This window comes from Panthera leo, chromosome A3 (genome assembly GCF_018350215.1).
Source record: "Panthera leo isolate Ple1 chromosome A3, P.leo_Ple1_pat1.1, whole genome shotgun sequence".
NCBI lineage: Eukaryota > Metazoa > Chordata > Mammalia > Carnivora > Felidae > Panthera > Panthera leo.
In genome coordinates this window covers 129,751,846-129,772,044 of record NC_056681.1, presented here as the reverse complement: position 1 = coordinate 129,772,044, position 20,199 = coordinate 129,751,846, and the positions used below count along the sequence as shown (strand labels likewise).

Genomic DNA, 20,199 nt, shown 5'->3' with positions numbered 1-20,199 from the left:
GGAAAAGACTAAGAGTAAAATATCAAAACTAAACTGATCCAAGATAAAACACAGTTCAAGAAGCAGAGAAGGATATGGGGCACATGGGTGGCTCAGTTGGTTAAGCGTCTGACTCTTGGTTTCAGCTCAGGTCATGATCTCACAGTTTCATGAGGTCAAGCCCTGCATCAGGCTCTATGCCTCTCTCTCTCTCTCTCTCTCTCTCTCTCTCTCTCTCTCTCTGCCCCTCCCCTACTCACGCTGTGTATCTCTCAAAACAAACTTTAAAAAAAATTAAAAAATGAAAAACCAAAAGCAGAGAAGGATATAAAGACCTCTAGTTTGTCATTTCAAAGAATTCAAAAAATTTCACGTGCAACAGGGTGGGGTGGGAGGGTCTGAATAAATTCCTCCAGTGATTTACTGGTAAACTTGGAATTAAATCTGTAGCCTACATGACCTGATATGATCAGGTCCTGCCTTACTCTTCAAACCCACTGTCTATCACTTGCTTCCTCATTCATTAAGTAATGAATACTTTGACCACTCTGGCTCACTGCTCTTCCTCAAGCACAGCTCAACCTCTGGGCCTTTGCACTTGCTCGTCTTGAAATGCTCTTCTGCAGATTTTTGCACAACTGGGTTATTTTTGTCCTGTAGGTCTCTCCTCAAAACTTTCTTCTCAGAGAGCTTCCCTGCTTATCTTATCTAAAGTACTTTCTAATACACATATATTCTCGCTTAAACTGGCAATTCTATTCTAGGAAATTGTATGTTTCCTAGAACTTAACAACATTGTATTTCAATTACTTATTTCATACCTTCCCATTAGAATATTATGTCTTGTGTGACAGGGAATGATTTCTTTGTTTATTGGCATTTCCCTAGATTCTTACAGAACTGTCTGGCACGCAGTGGGTATTAAATAAATATCTGTATAATGAACAAATGATTGTGTATCATATTTTATCAGGTATTTTACATTTTAAATAACTTTATGGTTTGTTGACTAGTTCTATAAATATCTGTGTTAAGTGTTTGTGCAAAAGCTAGAAACCAGACAACTCTTATCTATGTTAGAAATATGTGATGCGGGGCGCCTGGGTGGCGCAGTCGGTTAAGCGTCCGACTTCAGCCCGGGTCACGATCTCGCGGTCCGTGAGTTCGAGCCCCGCGTCAGGCTCTGGGCTGATGGCTCGGAGCCTGGAGCCTGTTTCCGATTCTGTGTCTCCCTCTCTCTCTGCCCCTCCCCAGTTCATGCTCTGTCTCTCTCTGTCCATAAAATAAAATAAAAAAAAATAAATAAAAATAAAAAAAAAAAAAGAAATATGTGATGCTATTTCAAAGGTTAATAAATATTTTGATAACAGTAAGTCTTCATTGAACTTCTGTCTAACAAACACTATGCTTTAGGTACATTATTTCTATCTATACTTAAAGTGATTGCTTAAACTATGTACTCTTTTCTCCATTATACAGAAAGAGTAACTGAGACTGAATGAAATTAATCTACCAATTACTTGACCACTTACCGACGGTCATCCACAAAAAGGTGGGCCCACTAATTAAAATGCAAGTCTATTTGACTCCAAAACCCATGCTGTTGACAACAGCTACCTTTCAGATCAGAGTCCTAATTTAACTGATCTATATTAGTCACCACATAAATCACATCTACTTATAAAATTTTTATTTCATTTTATTCCACTTTGATATTCAAACACATTCTTCCCTGTGTTTAATTGGTCTGAGTCTGACACAAACTTTAGGTGATTTATTTAAAAGTCAATTTAATTGGATGGTGTTCTTTGAAGGATCTGTATTTAATATCTAATTTCCCATAAATGTTCATTACAGTCTGACATCTTCCCTGAACAGCATTGGTTATGGCTCTAAAGATGATCTCACAGATCCTATGGTTATGACAGTTGGGTCTGCTCTTCTCTGTAAGGAAAGTCTACTTGTGTAGGCCTCCACATCTGCAAGATACAGACTGACAGAGAACAGACAGACCGACGGCGCTCGGAACACAGAGCGCTCCACTGTTGGGACAGAATGGCATTTGGGCTGCAAAGACAGTATTTTCAGCTCCTGTAAGAGGGGACGGGACCTTGCTGCACTTATCATCAACAACATAAATGCTCCGTGGAACACATTCAGCAGATATTCAAAATACGCAGTCACGACACCAAGAAATGTTACATTCTCGTCTTCTATTCTAGTCCCAATTGGCATTTCTTGAGGTTGAAGGCAATGTGAGCATTAGGGACAGGCTGAGGATGCTTGCTGTACATCTCACTCGGCTAAAAACAAAGCTTAAAGCTGTATATTTTGCGTTTGGGGCCATTTCGGTATGTCTCTGACACCAGAATGGCTACAACATGAAGTGCTGTGAGTATAACCGTGACCCTTCACTTTGACTAACGTCTCCTACAGAATCTACCCACTCCACTCAGTACTTAACCCACAGAACTTCTTGTATGCCACACCCCAGCACCTCTAATTACCTTGTGCAACACACTCTTGCCCTCACTTGATAATATTCTTCTCCTCGGGCAACGTTAGTCGTAATATTTTCACTGACACCTGAGGCAAGGTTGGCTACAGCGTCTTCTTTGGGTGTACGGTAATACGTCTGTTTATCTAGCAGTCTCTCCAATTAGGATTGAGCTCCTAGGGGACAAGGAACTTATTTCTTCTTCATATTCTTAATTTCTTAAGTTTGAGAATAATGCATGATATACAGAAGAAATATAGTAAATGATACGTGAATAAGATGAATGAATGAGTGAATGAATAAATGAGTGAAAGAGTGAATGAATGAATGGCTGAATTTCAAGCATTTAAAATAAGCCTAGGTTCCACAACCTAGGGCGCCTGGGTGGCTCATTTGGTTTTGGCTCTGGTCACGATCTTGTGGTTTGTGAGTTCAAGCCCCACGTCGGGCTCTGTGCTGACAGCTCAGAGCCCGGAGCCTGCTTCAGATTCTGTGTCTTGTCTCCCCTTCTCTCTGCCCCTCCCATGCTCGTGTTCTGTCTATGTTTTTCAATAATAAATAAACGTTAAAAAAATTTTAAGTTAGGCATTGACAGGAAAAGTTAGATAGGAAGAGTGGACACTGTTTGCTGTTCAGTATGTTTCTACTGCCAGTAGGAGAATAAATCAGTTCAGTGGGATGCTGAATGGATTGGGAATGTGGACTCCAGTGTCCAAGTTTCTGAGCTCCAATCCTTCCTTAGAAGTCTCTTGCTCTGTGTCCTTGGACAAGCTACTAAACTTCTCTGAGACTGGATATTAGGAGTCTCTATCAACTGGATTCAAGTCAGATTTCAATGAGAGGATACGCAGATGTCTTTAGCACCATACTTAGCCCACATTAAGGTCTCAGAAATGTGAACGGCTGTAGAGATATCATGATATTGTCTTACTGTCTTGTGGTTGTGCTGTAGGAAGAATAGGTCTGGCCTATTGACTCTGAGCGAAAGCGTATTGTCTTAAATAACAGAAGATTCTACTTCTCTCCAGCTAAGCCTGAGACCGATGCTTTATGATAAGGCGCTGGTTCTTAAATACTTGAGATAAATAACAACCTGAAGGTTGTTTAGCTTAATTAAAAACGCATGCCTACCCTCTCAGCCATTGCAGATTCAGAGCATAAGAGAGGATGTCCTTGCCTGTGAAGAATTTATAGCCAGGGGAGACAAAAAGAACTACTTAAAGTGGTCAGCAAAATTCCTCTGTTTTCTGAACAAGAGGCTAATCCAGCTTAGGTAAATTGTGGCATGTTGGATAAGCACACTTGTTAATAGGCTGATCACTCATTTTTTTCCCAGATTTCTACTAAAGAAAGGCAGCAGTCAGCATATAATAAAAAGGTGGATTTGGGCTAGCATGCTTAGCAATTTTCCCAGACACAACAATCTTACCTGTGGGCAGACCTGTTAGTTATTTAGAAAGTAAGAATGATTGACTCTTTTCACCTCTTTCACTTGCTTTCTGATTACTTCACTTACTTGAAAAAGACTGCCATCGCCAAATATTTTTGTTGTTACTGTAGTCAAGTTGTGAGAACAAACAGTAGTAATTAAACTTGAAAGACATGTACTTCCATCAAGGACTAAATATATATGTGCATTCTCTTCTTTTCTCTTATAGGAGTGTGTGTGTGTGTGTGTGTGTGTGTGTGTGTGTGTATGGAACCTGATCATGGTTGTCACCGCTCAATGATAGAACAAAGAATCCGTGGGAGTAAATAAATAAAATATCGTTCATTAGATAAACCTTAAGCAAAATATTCGGAACTAGCCATTTTATTTGTTTTTCCTATAGCCATCATTCAAATATTGACAGTAACATTCAGGAAGCGTTACCTAGCATGGGTATCATTTTACAACATTGTGTGTACATGGTCTTTTGTTGGAGACAATGTGAACTCAACAAAAGAACCAAAACTGACCATTCACACTGTGACACAAGTGTACTTTATCAGAGAGATGTGCACACACATGCACACACACTGCACTCGTGCACGTGCACACCTACATGCACACCACCCACACGCATACCTATTGACCTCTAAAAACCAGATATCGGTGTTGTGTTTCACTCAAAGTGCCCAAACCCATCCTCTCCACACAGGTATTTTACTTTATTTCCCCTCAATGATCCTAGGCTTTCAAACATCATATCCTAGATAAGAGCTATCTTCTGAATCCTTATCTTATGTTTCTGACCCCAAAACACAAATATTTCAGAAGCAATGGAAAAAAAAAAAAAAGCACATCTCACTCACTGGCAGGAAGACAGGAAAAAGGTTTAACAGCAAGAGCACAACACTTATCTTGATCAGTTATCCAGCCACACATGGATCCAGTCAGACTCAAATTCTCTCTCTTTAAAATTTCTTTAGGCAAAACCTATAGCGGGATGAGCATCTCTCCCTGCCTTCATTATAAAAGTTATACTAAGTATTAAATGACACAATTACACAAAAACTTTTCTAAACTTTAAAGTGCCATGTAAGTGTGAATTATTATTATTTATTGCTCATTAACCATTTCCCTGTATGAAAATCCTAACTTGTAATTATGGAAACTTTGGTCATCCAGTATCTTCAAAGTCTCTTCTATTAAATTGTTTACAATTCTATGATTCCCATCATTCTCTGAACAGCTATGAAGTTCACTGTGACCAAGTGAAAGTCTTAGAGAAACTAAAATACCCTCCCTCTCCAGTTAAAGTTCAAGTTAAAATGATCAGAAAGCTCCTGACAAACGTATTACCCATATTTTTTTTTTATTTTATTAAAATGTAATTTAGGGGAGATAAGTCACGTAAACATACACTCAGTGAATTTAGACAAACTCATATACTTATGTAACTGACACCATCATCAAGATACAGAACATTATCATCACCCCCAAAATTCTCCTTGCCTCTTCTCAATTTATCCCAACTAAGGCCCCAGGCAGCCAACGATCTGCTGTCATTATATATTTTCTAGGCTTCCATATAAATGCAATCATACTGCATACATTCTTATCATCTAGCTTCTTTACACTGGAATAGTGTTTTAAGATTCATCCATGTTGTGGCAATAATTTAGCCTTCTTTGCTACTGAATACTATTCATGGTGTGTATATATCAAAATTTGTTTATCCATTCACCTGTTGATGGACATTGGGTTGTTGTCATGGCCTTTTATGGATAAAGTTGCCATGACTATTTTCACACTTGCTGCTATGAACTACATTGTGTCTCCCCCAACCAAATTCACATGGTAAAGCCCTAATCCCCGGTATGATGGTATTTGGAGATGGGGATTTGGCAAAGTAACCAAGTTTAGATGAGGCCATGAGGGAAGGCCTCCATGATGGGATTAGCGGTCTTATAAAATGAGACAGGATGCTCACTCTTTCTGTTTGCCATGGGAGAACACAGTAGGAAAGTGTCCATCTACAAGCCAGGGCCACACTGGTATCCTGGCAGTAGACTTTCGGCCTCCAGAACTGTGACCAACACATTTCTGTGGTTCAAGCCACCCAACTACGGGTGGCTTCTTTTGTTATCACAGCAAAAGCTGATTGGCACTGGCCTTTGAGCATGCGTTTTCAATTCTCCTTAGTAAATTCATAGAGATGAATGGAATTATGGGTATGGTAGGTATGTGATAACTATGTTAACTGATTGACAAAGTGTGTCTCAAAGCGTTAATCATCGTACATTCCACTGTAATTTTTCCATTGTGCCACTGTGAATGCCAGTTGTCCTACCTTGTCCAAAATACTTTGTTGTAAGTTTTATCCTCCCATAATTAAGAAAAAAACAAGCATAAAACAAAGTTTAAAAAATGTGCTATGAACATCTGTATTCAACCCCCTAGATTGTACCATTAATATATTTTTTATCACATATCTATTCTTCTACATATCCATTAATTCGACTTATTTTTGGTGCACCTCAACGTTAATTGCAGACATAGGTACACCCTTTCTGTAAACTTCAACGTTCAAATCATTAAATAGAATTCAGCATTTATAGATCTATTTTTTAATTTTGAGATGAATTTTAAATACAGTTAAATGCACAAATGTAAATAAATGTGCCTCTGCTGAGTTTTGAAAAATGCTGGTGGACCATTCCCTGGAAAGAATTAAAACACTGAGATCATTCCAAGAAGGTTCTTTTTGGAACCTTAACAGCTAATGGAAATCAATATTCAGATTTTTTCCACTGTAGATGAATTCTGCTTGTTCTGTTTTTTTTTTCTTGTTTTTTTTTTGTTTTTTTTTTTTTTAATTCATCCAGCATCATGCTGAAACATACCTACTAAATCAGGCAGCATACTCTTTTTTATCATTGGGCATGCACAATCTCCTCCAGACTGCCATCAATGCGTGTGACTGTGATCCCCAGCTTGGCTTCCTAGGAGTCACTGCCCCTGGTGAGAGTAGCTTACTGAGCAGCCAGTGTTTGGTCAGACTTTTTGCATAAGTTCCTAGTCCCGGTGAGGCTTCTGCCTCCTGTTGAAGGAACTGTGTGTGGTTTATGGAATGTCCCCAAGTCTGTCCCAAGTCTTATTTGATTCATGCAGCCTGGTACCTGCTACATAACCTTGCTGACCTCTAGGGCTGACTGTAATTCCAAGAAGGCTCTTCCTAGCTTTCTCTTTCCCTAATTATCGGTGACACTTTGGGTTGCTTTGCTCTTTCGGTTGTTGCCACCAGGATTATGGAGCCATGAAGGCCCTTCTCAGTGTTCTCTTGCAAGTGTTGGTGTTGTGTCTGTTTGCTGATTTTGTTTTTTAATTAACACCCTTAGGCATGGAATTCTCCATGCTTTGTTCCAAATAAGGTTTGTACCCTCAGGCAAAGCTTGAGGGCCTTTGTGGACAGTGAGTACCTCCCAACAGAAGCTCTGTAACAATGTACCTGGGCAGGGTTCAACAACAGTGGCCTACAACTTCCAGAGGGATGCCACTGCTCTTTGAGTGGATACTTTGGGGCAGGGGAGTGGTAGCTCTTGCTTCTCTGGGCTTGTCCATTTAGGCATGGAAGCTCTCCTTTGTAAGTGAGCTGGAGCAGGGATGACAGAGGCTCAGTATTCTCAGCCTGAAGCAGAATCTCTACCCTATGACTAGGGGCTGGGTGGAGGAGAGGAGTGCCGTGTCAGTCTGACAGTCCCCTCAGTGGAAGCAGCTAGGAAAAGAGCTTTTGCAGCATGAGGCTGTGAGGGATGAGGAATACCACAAGCCTGCTCTCCCATAGAGGCAGCTCCGGGATGGGAGCTTGAAGCACAAGGACTCCTTCCCCGCCCATGCCTGTCCATTTTCTTGGTTACCCCCCTCCTGCAGCAGGGCCCCAAAGTAGTTTCTGTAAGGTGGACCTTCAGTGCTGAGAGAGGGAGTTGTAGCTCAAACACCAATTATTCTTGCTGTTCTTACTGAGAATAATTACAAATCTTGAATGGATGGCTTTACATTTGCTGTACCCTTTAGGAAAATTTTCCGTAAATTTTTAAAATATCATTTTTGGTAATTTTCTCTGGTTAAATATATATTTTATTAGGAAGGGGCTGCACTTCTCACCCACAATTCCAGAAGCGGAGCCTGGGATGGAGCCTCTTTCATTCCATAGATTGGTAATTTGTGTTTTCTCTCTGATTTTCTTGATCAGCCTAGGAAAAGGTTCATAAATTTTAGGTGAAGTTAGTAAACAGCCACTTTTTGTTTTCATTGGATTTTTTTTTTTTTTTTTTTGCTTTTTGTGCATTTTTCTCTTTCCTTTCTTTAGCTTTTATTATTTTTTTTCCTCTGTTTACTTGGTTTCCTTTTTTTTCTTTTCTTTTCATAGCTTCTAAAGGCAGAAGTTTAGGTTATTGGTTTCAGACCTTTCCTCTCTTATAATACAGTAATTGAAAGCACTAAATTTCCCTTTAATCCCTTTGTTAGCCACATCTCACAAATGTTCACTCTGTTCAAATTTTTTTTTTTAATTTCCCTTTTGATTTCTTTGACTTTGAGTTGTTTATGGGTAGTTTTCTAAATATTTGGAGATTTTACAGATATTAATTTGTTACTGATTTCTAGTTTAATTATTCTGTGATAGTTAAACTATGTATGTTTTCAATCATTTTCAATTTATGGAGAGTCCTTTCATGCCCCAGTGTTTTGTCTCTGTTGATGATTGTTTCACTTTGATTTGAAAATAAAATTTGTTCTACTCTTAGTGGTGGAGTGTTATGAAGAATGCAATATGGCCAAATTGGTTAACAGTCAGTTGTATCAGTCTTATTGTATCAATTACTGAGAGGGTGCATTGTTTGTACCAGTAAGTCAAATTTTGGTTAGGTACATTCCCACTACCTTCTGTGTGGCCTCTTATCGCTGCATCCAAAGCTATTCTTATTCAGAATATTGAGAAAGTCCATTTCCAAATTTCCTGTGGAATGAGTGGCTCCTTCCTGAAGGTTTAGAATTCTGCTTTCTCCAACCTCATAAACAAAACAAAGCATCCATTCATCTTCCAGGTTCCAAAACTTTCATGAAATCTTCTGTCTCTTGTCACCGCCTATCTCATTCTCTTCTTCTTTTCCTTTGAGGCTATGCCTTTTTGGTCTTATTGTCAGTTTAGTGTGGATTCGGGAGAGTCAACTAGATATATTGAAGTATCCATCATGTTTAACTGGATTAGTTACTAGAGTGAAGTTTAAAAAAAAAAATCCAGTGTTCAATATTTTTTTTTTAAAAAAATAGCCTAGTAATTTATGGTAATATAGCTAATTAGAACAGCAGGCCATAACTAAAATGATTTTTATAAAGGCCACATACTTACATAGAAAATGCTTATGATGAGGAAAGGATAATCAATTTTACATTTAAAGTGATTCCAATGATATTTTGACATGCTCCTGAATAAGAAAGCAGTAAGAATTAAATGGTACACTCCAAGATGTTAACAATGTATAGGAGTGCTAAAACTATAAATCGCTCTCAATCTCTTTTCATTTTTGTATTCTCTGCGTTTACTGCAATGGGTGGATAATACTTTCACAATGAAAAAGAAATTGGACAATAGAATAACCGTATGGAAAAATGTCTTAAATACAGGAAAGCTTAATTTCTAACTCTTTTGCAAAGATCAACAGTGCCCCTCTTCATGCCTAGCTGACCAATTGTTTCTACCAGCTGGGCACACTGGCAATCCACCAAGAGAATGGAGATCGCACCTAATTTCCATAATTATGGAAATTGTTTAGCAGCTGCTATTTCTTTTCTTTTTAACCTTTCTATAGAGATATGTATTTTGTAAAAGAATTTGAGAATAATAATTAGTCTATCTTTGGACCAGCAGTATAGACAATGTAGACAGCCTGGCATTAACTAGCTACCTAACTCAAAGGGAGAAATATATCCTTTCTCAATATAAATATTTTTATCTCTTGGAAAAATGGTTGACTCCAATACAGTTATTATAAACAATGATGTACTCACTTTATATATGATAACTGAGAAATCTATCTGGAATGACTTATACCGGTTGTTTTCAAATTTTCTTAGTGAATGGTTCATTTAACATCTCAGTAATCTTTTTTTCCCATGGCACACCTTAGGTCAAAGAAGTCTCTAATAATTCCATTTGTTTATTAAAAGTTTCAGACAACTGAAGAAGTATTAATTATCCTAAACACGTAATAGAGTTTTGGAAGAATAGTTTATGCCAAACGAGATAAAAAATAATTCTGTTTTCCTCTTAAATAATCACAATTTCTAACACTAAAACTTCCTTTTGGGCTCTCTACCACCTCTCAAACCTTGGAGTCAGATTGGACACCACCATCTTCATTTCCTGTTCTATCCTGATTGTCTTGTTTTTGTTTGGTACTTGCATTTCATTATGGCAACCAACAGAAACCCAGCTTCACAATGACAGCATCAAAAGATACGTAATGGGATCCAATGTTGAAACTGAAACATCTCAAGGTCATGTTTGCATAGTTCCTAAAAGACATTGAATACCCTCCCTTTTTCTTGAAAAAATTAAACTGTCCCTCAGAGTCCTCTGTGTGGTTCCCCAGGATGCTTCAACACATGGTTTTGGAACCATGGATTTACAAAGCATATCTAGAAATAATTAGAAAGCTAATATCTATTCAGCTCTTTTGGAGACATGCTTAAAGACATTAGAAGATCCTTCCATGAAATTTTATAAAAACCAGAGCTAAATGCCCTAAATTGTATCTAATTCAATTAACCTGCTTCATGGATGAAAACATTGGAACAAGTACATCACAAGATTAGGCTTGCTAAAGGACACAGAGCTAATTAGTAGAATAATCACTGTTATATCACTTGTGATATTTTATTACAATATTCTATTGACTTACCAACTTTGATTATTGAATAACAAGAATCATGTCTGCTCAGGGATCAGGGTCTTTCAACTCCTAGTTTTGACAAGGGTCATTGTATGTACTCAATAAGTGTCTCTTTACTTATTAAAAAGTTTAGATAGGCATTCATGGGAATTCATGTTTAGTTCTTTATTCACATCAAGGTATATTTGAGAAAAGGGGTGCCTGGGTGGCTCAGTCACTTGAGCATCCGACTTCGGCTCAGGTCATGATCTCACAGTTCGTGAGTTCAAGCCCCGCGTCGGGCTCTGTGCTGACAGCTCAGAGCCTGGAGCCTGCTTCAGATTCTGTGTCTCCCTCTCCCTGCCCCTTTCCTCTCATACTCTGTACCTCTCTGTCTCTCAAAAAATGAATAAACATTAAAAAAAATGAAAAAAAAAATTTGAGAAAATCATTTCTATAGTCACATGATACAAAATACAAAATTTAATTTGTTCACTAATTTGATAGAAAAATGGGCCATCTTCTTGGCTCTTGACACCAAATCTTTAAAACTATTCACATTTCATTAGAATAAATTTCAGAGTATCAACACTGATAAGTATCCATTTTAATCTAACCAACTTTCGTCTTATTAATCTAAAATTTGATTATTTCATACAATCAACCATCTGTTTTTATGGCAGTTAGCTGCAAAACATGTAAACAAAACCAAGAAATTGTCCCTAAAAATAATTGACTATTAACTACCTCAAGATTAATATAGAACTGCATATATTATTTCATTGACATGTTCCTTGATTCAGTCTACCAGCTTAACTAAAATTCTTTTCATTGTTATATGCCATTGTAGTTCCTGGGACTTCAAAGTAATATAAAACGCTTATTGTCAGTAATTTAAAATTTAGTTAATTCACAGGAATATAAACAACTAGCTATAATAAAATATAAAACAGGCTATAGCAGAGCTATCATGATACTACAGATGTGGAACAGTCTGTTCCATCTATATAGTTCAAAGAGGACTTCAGAGAGGAGGGACAATGGAACAAAGGAAGAAAGAGTCTGCTCAGGACGAAGGAAAAGTATGACTCTAAATAAAGAATCATAAATGTTTAGGACATTTTGGGGAGAAAACGCTTAGCTATACGTGCTGAAGACTGGAAAGGAGAGGAGATAAAGGCAGAGCATTACTCTGGAAAGGAACAGTTGAGAAAACTGAGTCTCCTAGGAGAGCAACTCATAGTCCCCAGTAGGGGGTGGGGGGACTCATCCTCTTGCACTCAGACTCCCATAAGGCTCTCCATATAGAGTATGTTTCCTTGTAGTAAATGCTGAGTTCTGCATCCAATTTAGGTCTTCACCTAAAGTTCTAACCATCATCTGACTCTGGGATCCCATATACTTTCCCAGGTCTTATATCTCCATCACAAAATGTGCATAATAGAAATTCTGAAGTGTTTGTATGAAAATTAAATGACAGAACACATTTATATTGCCTAGTACAATGACTAGCTCACAGAAGTTGTTTGAAAGAAAGAAAGAAAGAAAGAAAGAAAGAAAGAAAGAAAGAAAGAAAGAAAAGAAAAATTAGATTATCCCTCCCATTCAAAATCCATTAAGTTGCACAATTTAGCATTTCCAGATTAATGTTTTAATATACTTGTGGCATTTTCCTTAAGGCAAAGTTAACAAAATCCAGTAACCGCAAGAGATGATAATTAACACAGCTGGGGGAAGATAACAGAATTTAAGTTGATATGACTATCTTGTGCCTTTGGTAGAAACTAAAGAATTGGACAGCTCATGCCCAACCTAAAGAGATATCCAATGTTAAGTCCAAGTTGATGTGGAAAGACGTCCTCTTGAAATGTAGGCCTAGTTTTGTCAGATCTTCCAGTTTTTCAAGAGAGGCTAGAAATCTGGATTTTTAATGTGGAATTTTCAAATACGCAAATGTTTTCTTTTAGCATTAATCACATGCCTTCTGTACCCCCTAAATCAACAGGCCTTCAATTCCATGGCTACTCTGGGCCAGTGTTAGAGGAATGTTTTATTTTTATGCCAAGCTATAGAAGCTTTTCATAATTTTGCCACTCTTTACTGTTTACATTCACATAAATGAACTGTCCTCTACTATGCCTGCCAGCTAGCTAAAATGACCTTGAGGAAATGCACATTGTTCATACATCTTACCTGGGGGTATCAAAGGAAAAAGGGAGGTTGAACTGAGTTCATTTCCTTGAGTGTTTTGGTCATTCCAAATACAGTGAAAACAGGGTAAGTTCTGGGGAAGGTGACCATTTTACATAGTAATTAGTCTCCAAGATGACAAATGAGGTGAGACTTTGCTCCCTTTCCACCCTTATGAACTTTCTGGGCTCTAGGCATTGGGTGCCCTGATTGGCCAGGAACACAGCTACAGAGTGCAGTAACAGAGTAAAGGAGAAAGGAAGGAAGATTTCCCAAGAGGCAGATTTCCATGGAGAAAGCCTGAGGCACTTAGGGAAACCAATTACTCCTTGCATCTGGGGCAATGCTTCCTCCCAAGCCTGGCACTCAACCCAGACCACCTTGGGCTGAGATTGGGCAATTTCCATCATTTGCCCTCATGTGCTCATTTCCCTCCTGTAACTTTGATTAATTTTTTCCCACTATTTGTCTTCTTCTCCTGTTTATTTCTGGTCAAATGGAGTTTATCAGCTAGAGTAAAAATTTATCCAGTTATCTCTTTAGAAAAAAGCCATTATGAAACATTAATATGAATTAACAGTGGAGGTAATTATGGCACCATATTTTTGGACACTATTCTGGTGACCATTTGGGTTTGTGTATTTATTTGATTGCCTCTCTTATTGTCCCAAGGCTGCTCAGAGAGTAGCAGCCTATTTAGTATTTGGAGATCTGGGTTGAATCACTCTAACAATGTAACAATAAGAAATTATTTAACTTTTCTGAAAGTTGGGCTTTTCATTTCTCAGTTGAAACATTTTTAACTCTGTTACCGTTGCATTGCTCTGGGGATTAACGTAGTTAATTTAGATAAAATCACTACTATTCTCTCCCCCCTCTCCCCCCTCCCCCGCACTGAAAACTGATTTGAATTAGCCCATTCACATGGGCCTCCCCCACCACACACACAAGATTTACAAAAGGTAGAAAAAATAAATAAATCTATTCCACGCAAAAGCTAACCAAGAGCTTATAGTCTAGATCAGGGAAAACTAACAGTGATCTTAACTAAGTCTACCTGAATCTGCATAGTTATTACAAATGTTAAATTTTGCTCTGACTAGTCTAAGATACAAGGGGAAAAGGAGGGCATGGTCATTGGTAAAACTCATTCTTCTTTATTCACAGTTGATGAATGCTCTTAGTTTTCTGAAGACGCAAACTTCAGAATTCTGCTATAATTTTTGTATATAGGATGTCTTCTATGGAGGCTTTAAGATATTTTACAATGTCTTGATGTGTAACCTATTGTAAAATAAAATCCAATTGGGGGTGGCACCTGGGTGGCATAGTCGTTTGGCGTCTGACTCTTGATCTTGGCTCAGGTCATCATCTCACTGTTCTTGCGTTCGAGCCCCACATCAGGCTCGACACTGATGGCAGAGAGCCTGCTCGGGATCCTACCTCGCCTTCTCTCTGACCCTCCCTGCCTGTGCTCTCTCTCTCTCTCTCTCAAAATAAATAAATAAGCTTAAAAAAAGCCCAATGGAATCACATCATATCCATTATTGCCATTTACCTATATTTGATTTTTTTTTGTTTTTAAGTTTTATTTACCTACCACAGAACTGCAAGCTGACTGGGATATGTGGGTCATCTCAGGTCCTAACTACATTAGATTATTTGTTTTCTCATCACAATCGTGAGATCACAACAAGCAAAGGATAGTACGCATGAGAAATATTTGGGGGGCGGGGAGAGGGCAGAAAGATAGAATAGACTCCAAATATTCCTCAGTCTTTGATATGTAACTGGTGCCTTTGCCATTGGGCATGTGGACAAACAGCTTTAGTGATTACTTCCACGGATTTCTTTGACCTAAAACTTTTTCTTTTAATGTGAGGTTAGAAAGTGCTATGACATCCTACACCTGAATCTGAGAACTAGAATTTCACAGAATGTACTATTTTGAATTGAGCTTCAGATTAGTAAAGAAGTACGCATTAAACATGTATTCAAAAATGTTAACAATGTAAAGCGGTTATGCAGAGTACTTAAACTAAAGTTTAACATGATTACGGAGGCATTCATTTCTGTGGTTTATTACACTGGCATCGAGCCGCTATGCCTTCTGAAAAGCACAGACTGAGTACAAAACTGGTTCGGAAAAAAGAAAAGGAGTGAGGTACCAATCACAATCACTCGACATTTGCAGAGTCAGTAAAAGGGATGAAACATGCACACACACAAAAAAAGACTTCTATTCTTTAGGCCGAGCTCCTTTTAAATAGAGTTATTCTTGACACTCTGGCTGAAAAATAAAATCCATCAGAGGAATAAATATTCAACAGGAGGAGAGCCCAAATAGCCACAAGATAAATTAGCAGTAAGGGATGGTCTTCCCTCTCTTACCAATGGGGGAAATATCATTCAGCACTTTCTGGGGGTTTCCTTTCAATGTCACCGTAATAATGAAAACCAGTTAGGGCGAAACTACTGAATACCATAGCCTTGAGTTTTATCCAGAGACATTTTTAAAGCTATAATATTCAACTTAAGATGCCACTAAAACGTATTGCCTCATTTTTGTAAAGTAGTTTGCTTTTCCAGGAAAAATAATTGCTCTATGCAAAGAAAATGTGCCTTAGTTTCTGCAGAATAAGGATGTTTCTCCATATATGAATTAATATATATGGTTACATATTTATTTTGCCACATAAACATTGGGTTTTTATATACAAATGCACTTTTGCAAAGTAAACAGTAAAACTACTGTATTCTCTTTGGTTCCCAAGAGGGAGAGCAGAGAAAAGAACAGGAGTCTTGCTTTCTTTCTCTGTTAGACTTCCATGCCTCATTCATGAACTTTCTCCGTCATGACTCCCTCTATTGAAGCTTTCCATCATACTGACAGGATGGAATCATTTCTTCAAAATTTCACAGATTTTCCTAGTGATTATTCGAAGCAGCCTCTATGTACCACGAATCTTGACTCTCCATGGGCAAAGCTTAGCCCCGGAGAGGTAAGTCCCTTGAAGGCAGAGATTATGTCCACCCTGCACCAGAAATTGCTTTCGTGTGTGCATGCCAGGCGCAGAGGTGACTGGTGTAATTATACCTGAAGGAAAACCTCAGAGTAACCTCCACCCAACCTGGTTGTGAAAAGAGTACGTTTCCATTTCAAAATGATAATAACAAGCTTTCTGTGATCCCAAAGGCACCTGCATCCCTGTGTCCCCTGCCCTGGAGTGACTCACGCCAAGTATAAGAAAAGGTTCAACTCCCTCGAAACGCACATGCTTGCACATCTCCTACAATGTTACAAATGTCCTTCAAGCACCCATCTTCCCTAGGAGGGAGTCTTCCTTCTCCAAGTCAAATGTTAAATCCATCCATTAGCATAACTGCTTTGGCTGTTGCTAGAGGTGCCATTTAGACTCTACCTGACTCTACCTGACTCTACAGGGTTTAATAAATGTCCTCTGTTTCAATAATAATTTGCAAGTAAAAAATTCCCCCTGGTAGGGTCCTGCTGCCTCTTGTCAGACTTCAAGCTTGCAGCTCTTTTCAGTCTGATCTGCTCAGATACCTTCTCCAACACTGTTCCACCATCACAAGCCTCTAACCAGCCACCCTTCACCAAGCCTGTGGGTTTAGCACAGATGCCAACCCATATTTCACTCTTAGGGAGTTCTTTCCCCAGACCCCTGTTATTTTCCCGCAGCAGATCGATAATAGGGTCATTCAGTTCGGATAAACTGTTTTCCATATCTTGGATTCTGAGGATATACAAGGACTGGAATCACGGTCCCTTCCTTCCTGGAGGTCCCCGCACTCCAGTGTAAATTGTCCACTTCTGCTCTAGCGTCTGTATTTGGGAATGGCGGGTGGCATTCTCTGAACCACAGCAAACCCATTACATCCTCCCACCTAAGCAATTGGTTATCTACTCAACTCATATTTGCGTAATGAAAATGAAAGGAAACCTCTAAATGGTTCCTCCCATAGTCATGAAACTCTGCTTCAAGGATGATGGCTGTTCTCTACTCGGGCACATGGCAGTGACAAGCGTAATTATTATTTATTCTTAGATAATCACAAATGGCAGTTCTGGAGCCGAGCCAGACTTCTCCCTCGGGCCCAGTGTGCAAAAGCAACAAAGGCTAAGACCATGTCAAAAGCACACGTGGCATGGAAGAGGCAGGATAATTTCTCCTTTACTACCAAAAGGACAGTTGTGTTCCAAATCTGCTTCTGACACTCTGTGTGTGACAAAGTACAGCTAGCCCTCTCTGGGCATTAGTTTCCCCATCTGTCATGTAGAGGATCCCGACGCAGCTGAACAAATTAGATTAAGTTATTATTTGTCAGTGACACAACGTTTTTGTATTATAAATGTTCAAAATATATCGGTGGAGAAGACAGTCACGTGTACAACTGAACCTCAAATAAATCAAAACAGGATCATCACAATAGAATTACAGACGAAGTTCAATGCAAACACTGCAAGGTCTGACTTCGCTGAGGGAAACAACAGTTTAACGAAATCACAGATCTGGAGAACAGCAGGATTGGAGTTTTAAGTGAGCATTTTCTGAGTCCAAGCCTTAAGCTTTTTCTACTTCAACACCGCTATCCACGACGACCGCATAAAGATGGGACTGGATATTACTTATGACGGGAATTTTCCAACTAAAAATTGTTTTTAACATTTCATGTATAAATGCTACTAACTATAATAATTTTGACATATTCCGGGTCCCTCACAGTTCTACTGTGGACCCTGATCTGCATGGGGGAAATGTGTTATTTCCAAAGGAGTAGGAAATACATCAGCTTTGGAGTATATTGTTAGTTATTTCAGCTCTCTGAGCTGCAATTTCGTCATCTATAAAAACCTCTGCAGCCTTTAGAGAGAAATTCGATGAAAAAGTGAATGCAAAATTCCCAACATACTCTTTGCAAAAACTTGCTGCTCTAGAAAGGTCAGCTATCTCTTTTTAAGAGAAAATGTTCCTCTAACTCAATTTTGCAGAATATTAGGACCAGAAAGACCGTTAGTGATAATCTAGCTTAACTCCTTATTTTTCCAGAGGTGGAAGATAAATCCCACAGATTTGATTTGACTTTCCAAAGGTCACACAGACAGATTTAAGAAGGGGATTTGGTAATATATTTGAGATCTGTTCCTGTGTCCAGAGTAAGGTTGCAATCAATGCTTAATGGCAACACTGGCTTGGATTTTAGAGAATCTACCCCAAACCATACCTGAAAAGTGAGACAGGCTGAAAAGACGTCATTAATCATATCAATTGTGCGAAGAAAGTTGAAATGTTGGTAAAGAACAGAAATGTATTTTACAAACTCAGTAATTGTGAAGAGTTAACTACAATTTTTATCATGAGACTCATGTTTCATCTCAGTGTATGTGATGTTGAAAATTATCTGTTTTAATGGCTATCTTCATTTTCTAGAAAACCAGGTAACCAACTTTATCAGTAGAGTGCATTATAACTTAACTTTCCCTACATCAAGTTACACTTTCTTTCTGTTCAAACTCAATCTAGGAAGCACTGAGAGAGGGAAAGAGGAACTTTTCTGTAGCCGAATTACTAAAGAAATGGCAATTTATTTGGATTGATCGTCAAGTGTATTCATTATTAGTTTTGCCTTTTATGAGTTTATGGTACTTTTCAGAGAAAAGAATTATGAAATATATCCTCTGTTTTGGTAAAATTGCCAGAATGATTCTTCAGTAACACAAATAAAGCAAATAGTAATGCAACTTATGTTCTGCAGGAAGTAAGTAACCAACCCTTTTGCCTATAAAGTCCTAATTATGGTGAAACAGGTGAGCTGAAGCTGTACCTTTCAATACTCATCGATATGCTTTAACTCGACAGATTCGGTATGTATTCTTGAATGTTAATAGGTTACTTTAAGAATATTCAGCTTCACCATAAATCTCTGCTAAGCGTGGGTTCTTGTGTATTCTTTTTGAGCTTTTCTTTAGCCTCCTGAATGAAATCACCACATTCTACAACCTCAAGCTGGAACTTCCTACAACTCAGCGTGACACTGACCTCATTATCTAAGAAACTTACCAGCAACTCATCACTGAGAAGATATAACACTTTGTATGGTGTTATTTTTTTTTCTATCCCTGACATGGAAATAATCCAAAATTAAAATGCAGAGCATCTTCCCAACCAACTACCTCCATGGATTTCACATTCTTGACTGTAGAATATTTTTGCTGAACGCTACTTATATGTAGTTCTACACATTTTCTGCATAAATGGGCACAACAGACAAAGGGACTTTTAATAAATAAACTAAATATGCCTAATAGAGGATTTATTCATAAATAAAATTAAAATATTATATGCAGTGACATGTTAAATAACACCTAATAAGAAAGCATACAGAAAAGTAAGGTCATTTTAGTGATATGTCATTTTGAATTAGGGGGAGAGGGTATTTATTAGTGTTACAGTATTAATAAGCCTGTAACATACTAAATTACCTGTTGGTTTTATTTTGGTCACCCGTATCAATAAAACTTTGATTCATACATTTAAATAACTATACACAGTGACAATGTTTAATTAAGTAAAGAATGCAGAAGAAGGGGGCAGCTGGATGGCTCAGACTCTTGATTTCCGCTCAGGTCACGATCTCATGGTTTGTGAGTATGAGCCCTGCATCGGGCACTGCCCTGACAGCATGGAACCTGCTTGGGATTCTCTCTCTCCCTCTCTCTCTCTGCTCCTCCCCCACTTGCACTGACTCTGTCTCTTTCAAAATAAACAAATAAACTTAAAAAAGAAAAGAAGGCAGAAGAAATTTTATTCTGTTATAGTCAAAACAAGAATGTCTTAGCGAGTTTAAACTACCATAACAAAGTACCTAGACTGGGTGGCTCACACCACGGAAACTTATGTTGTCACAGTTGTGGAGGCTAGAAGCTCAAATTCAAGGTGCCAGCATAATTGGTTTCTGGGAGCCAGCCCAGGGACAGGCTTTCTGATGTCTCTTCTTATAAGGACACTAATCAGGTCATAAAGGCCCCACCCTCATGACCTTACCTACCCTTAGTCCCATCCCCAAATCCCTTCACCGGCCATTAGGGTTTCAGTATGAATTTTGTTGGGACACAAACCAGTCCAAAGCACAATGCTTAATTAAGCAAAGAA

General features: G+C 38.4%; 1 long non-coding RNA gene across 4 annotated transcripts in view; it reads left to right on the top strand.

Annotated features, from left to right (window-relative positions):
* The window catches only part of LOC122216608, a 61,247-nt gene extending 41,918 nt beyond the window's left edge, over nt 1–19,329 (top strand). The window contains exons 4-5 of one of the 4 annotated variants that reach the window (XR_006200994.1): nt 1,459–1,531; nt 19,017–19,329. This is a non-coding gene — a long non-coding RNA (uncharacterized LOC122216608). Of the gene's footprint in view, nt 1–1,458; nt 1,532–19,005 lie in introns of all 4 variants that reach the window. The other 3 variants (XR_006200992.1, XR_006200993.1, XR_006200991.1) reach the window with 3 other exon arrangements.
* Nucleotides 19,330–20,199: the final 870 nt, after the last annotated feature.